We start from the raw sequence: 4,944 nt of genomic DNA on the forward strand, positions 1-4,944 counted from the left end.
TGTCCGGTTGCCGAGGTCAGGTTTGGAGAGAGTAGAATGGCCGTTTGTCCGAATGCCGAGGTCAGGTCTGGAGAGGTGCGGATCGTCGTGGAAAGCCAGGTCGGTACACAGAATGGGGAACAGGAAGACAAGGCAAGACTGTGGAGGCAGAGAAGAGGTAAGTACAACCCAACTGGTTCTATGCTCAGCCCATTTGCCAGTGGGGCAGCTAAGCATAAGTAGGGGAGAGCGTCCAATGAGGACCCTGCAGCGTGGAGGTGTGTGCAAGGCGAGGGCTGTGGTAGGGCAGGGTGCAGGTGCTGAGAGTAGAACTGAGTGAGGAGGCAGACCTTCTGTGCTAGAGCGCGCATGCGTGCGTGTGCGCCACGCACGCCCATTATCGGCGCTATTTAGGATTGGCGCATGTGCGTACGCTAGTGCAATGGTGGTTACCCGGTGTGGTAGGAGTTGGGAGCGAGCGGCGCGGAGGAGCCTGTGGCGGTGGAGGTGAGTGGGGAGCACGCACACACTTCCCCGCCTCCTGTACCTATTTCAAACTCTTCCAGTACCGGTGGTGGGGAAAGATATACTTTAAATGCAATCCCTAATAACAAAGTTCATTTGGAATTATAAAAGACCAAGAGTGAAGAGGAAGATCCTACAGAGACCGACATTTGCGGGGGAACTTGCGGTACCTTGCTTGTTATCGTACTACAAAGTTGCCCAATTATGTCAAATTGCACAGTGGCATGGCGACTCTGCACTTGAATGTTGGGTGGCAGTGGAGAGGGATATGTGTGTGCCTCTGGAGCTTCATGCCCTTATTTGGCTACGCAAAAGGACCCATAAGTCCATGCAAGAACTGTTCTACTCGATGACCAGCTCATTAGCAGTTTGGGAGACTTCTACCTTAGGGTGCTCACTGACTACCAAAACACTCTTTAATGACCCCCTTATTGGACAAACCTGACTTTGCTCTGGATCTGAATAGTAAGAATTTTTCAATTTGGAAACAAAAAGGGGTTTTAAGACTCAAAGAAATGGAGGGTAGAATCAATATTAAAACATTTGAACAAATTAAGTCAGACAAAGACATCCCCAATTCAGAATTTTTTAGATACCTCCAGATTAGGGCATTCTACAACAAATTTTTGCCCCGTCCCGCATTGACAAATTTCAAAAAGCTCTGTATTTTGGAAACAGACACTAGGGGACTAACCTCTCAAATGTACAAAGAAGCGACCTGTTCGGGATCGGTTTATTCCCGAAAGTTACAGTGTATTCCCGAAAGTTACAATATATGTCCCAATGGAGTCAGACTTGGGAGAGGTGTTAGAAGAGGAAGAATGGGGTGAGATCTTTTTGGCTGTGGCAAAGAGTTCGATTTGCACGACGTTAAAGGAGAAGGCATATAAAGTCTTAATGAGATGGTACCTCACCCCACTAAATTATCAAAATGTATTCTGGGTTACTCACCATTGTGCCCTAAACAATGTGGAGAAGGAGCAGATCTGCTACATATGATGTGGTCTTGCCCTCAGTTTGTGTCCCTGTGGGAGCAGATTAGAGATTGGCTACAGAGGATCTTGGGTCTCACCATTCCCATGGACCCATTGCTCCTCCTGCTCGGGGATTAGCCAGGGTCGAAAATAAATTAGTTGCTCATTTTGCAACAGCAACGAGATGCGAGATCGCAGCATTATGAAAGCAAATTGAAATTCCATCTATTACTACAATTCGAAAATAGAATTTGGTTTGTCTGCCAGATGGAAAAACTAACCAGTTTAGTTAATGACACTGGCGCTAAATTCCAAAAAGTTTGGCTACCGTGGCTGGCTCAAACGGATATCCCGGGGGTGAACGGTGCCACATTTCTGCTTTGATAGGAATTAATGCACTCTCCCCACAGTTTCAAAGACAATGAAGATTAAGAAAGTAAAACGCAACCCTAGTGACAGAAATAGGAGATTGAGACCGCACAGGAGAGGATAAGGCACTGGATGGATACAAGGAGATGACAAAAGATGGATGTTCTGGACCAAAGAGATAACAGAGAACCTCTGACCCCCCCCCCCTCCTTTCTATCCCCCCTTTTGGGATTTTGATTTGTTGTGATTATTTTACATTATTTGTTGTTTTCGGGAAAAAAATTAGACGTTATGTTATATGTTTAATATGGGCAAACTAAATAAAAACTTTAAGTTACAAAAAACAAAAAAAGAAAGTGGAAACATAAGTTTGTCAATAACACAGTAGTACCCTGGGGTTGTAAATAAAAAGTTTGGTGTTATCTACCCCCTAGTACCATTGCACACACGTACACATGTGCACACACACACGCACATACATATGTATGTATAAAAGCAGCCAATCTGAAATCAATAGACATAAATCTCATTTTACTTTGGTAGTGCTAATTGAATTAAATCCAATACAAATCCAAGACTTGAGTGCTTGCTTGGTGCCTGTACAGGTCAATTCACTTTCAGGGAATTGATTAGCAGAATCCCTGTGGATTGCTTGAGTTTCCTGGTATTAGTAAACAAGACTTGCATAAAATTGTTCACAAGGCAACTTAAAAATGGTATTTACCTTTAGGAATCGATTAGCGCTGGAAACCTTATTGATTTATATGAGCTGTAACAATTCCTTGAAACTGCACAGTGTGCCTACTTTTGGTAAAAAGGGATTTTGTTAACGAACAAATCAACCCCTTTCCTACGATGTACGCAAGATCCCTTTTTAGAGATTATTAATATATTTATTTATAAAATATTTTACCAGGAAGTAATACATTGAGAAGTTACCTCTCGTTTTCATGTATGTCCTGGGCACAGAGTTATGATGACAGATACATGGTTACACATACAATAGTAAACCAATGGTTAAGAGCACAGGGGTGATAAGAGTATAATGCAATATGTACTCACACGGGCCTGTGTGGTGCTGGGAAGTACTATAGGTATCTTTATTTTCTTTCCCTCCTTCTTGCTAGTCAATAATGCTCCTTCTCCCCTCTGTACATGATGGATGGGCCACTCATGCCGCATGTAGTGGAAGACAGCGCCACACAGATGAATAAAAATATGTTTATTTGGCAAAGAATGTGAAACAACAATTCACTCGCATGTAAAAAACTGCTCAGGGACGCCGACGTCAACCTCCCGCTCTCCGGTGCAGTGTGCTCCTGTTCGCCGCGTCCGGTCTACAGGACTGTTCACTGTCAGTGCAGGCGCCAGCTATGGTGTCCTCGAGCAGACACACAACTTGTGTGTGCAGAGACCTGGACATGTCCTATCCTTAACGTTGGATTTACAGAGGAGAGATTCTCTGAGATCTAGGGGGGCTGAGCTCCCCTAGGAAGGAAGGACACAAGTCCACGCTGAAACGGGGACGTCTGTTCCAAACCCTGGAATAACAGATAAGAGAACACTATATTGCTATGTGTAGAGACTGTATATGTTTAGCTACAATAGTACCTGTTTTGGTCAATCCGTTTCCCGATATGTTACAATCGTGACGACCTGACCATTTCCGTAACTGTCATTCACGAAATAACACTGGGACATATGTCATTACTGCACATTTAAGACACGTTGATTGTGATTCATCACGTTTAGAGCGTGTTGTTAGTGAGCTTCGGAACACTTTTCAGGCTCCGGCACGCACAGATTTAAAGGATCACAAGTTGGTCCTGAGAGCCGGTTCTATTTCTTGTAATAGATTCGTGACTGGGGCAGTTAAATAGTTAGAGTAGCAATATGATAGAAAATAAAGTCGGACGCGGGAAATAGAGTATAGAGCAGGGGTGGCCAAATCCAGTAACTCAAGGGCTGACTACAGGTCAGGTTTTCAGGATATCCCTGCTTCAGCACAGGTGGCTCAATCAGTCCCTGCTTCAGCCCAGGTGGCTCAATCATGGGCCCAGTCTTTGACTGAGTCACCTGGGCTGAAGCAGGGATATCCTGAAAACCTGACCTGTTGGTAGCTCTTGAGGACTGGAGTTGGCGACCCCTGGTTTATAGGGTAAAATGGTGAAAAAGAGAGAAATTGAATAAAGCAGAAAGGAGGGCGGAAATAGAGACCCTGGGGATATTCTTATAGCTGCAAGTTTGTCATTGTCACAACACGTGGTTTCACAGGGTCAAAAGTAACGGAATAACATTTGACAACTAGCCGTGTTCTGTATCACAAATCACATCGATTAAAATGTATATTCTGCGCGTTTAAGAAAAAACAATCTGCACGGATTGTACATTGTTTTGGTTTCAAGTGGAATTATCATAACTTCTAATATCGAAAATCAAATAATTACATTTAAACATTTCTAAAAAATAATTTGAGTTTGTTTTATATTTAGAGAAAAAAACGTTGTTGTTTGTTTTTTTGTTTTTTAATGTTCCACAACATAAAGTGCTTCGTATTTTGAGACGATAAATATGCTCCAAAAAGCTCAAACATATTAAGTCCTAAAATGTGCCAGAAAAAAATCAACATGACAAACAAAAGGAAATAGGTCATTGAAGTAATTCGTTATTTGCATCCCCATGGTCCCAAAAGATGGCATTACGTTTAAAGAAAGTGCTTCACCAATAACATTAAATAATAACTTGTTAACAATATGAAGTGAAGTAGCAATACTATTTTAGCTTACGTTTAAACGAAGCATACAAACTGCTCATGATGTTTGAAGATGTGGTTTGTACAGCAGATTCTTCATAGCTAATATGCAACCGGCGATATATAGTAACTATACATACAGGTATGCTCCATATTTGGACAAATAATATAGCTCAATACATGTTGTGAGAACATTCTTAGCTATAGAAGTATGAAAAACTCCTAAAAATTGCATTATTAACCAAAGGGAAACAGTTCCCAATTAAGTTTATTACTTCTGCATGATGCCCCATGTATTAATATTTTGTAATAAAAATTAAGCTCATTTACTGGGGGAGTAAATAG

This window comes from Ascaphus truei, chromosome 10 (genome assembly GCF_040206685.1).
Source record: "Ascaphus truei isolate aAscTru1 chromosome 10, aAscTru1.hap1, whole genome shotgun sequence".
NCBI lineage: Eukaryota > Metazoa > Chordata > Amphibia > Anura > Ascaphidae > Ascaphus > Ascaphus truei.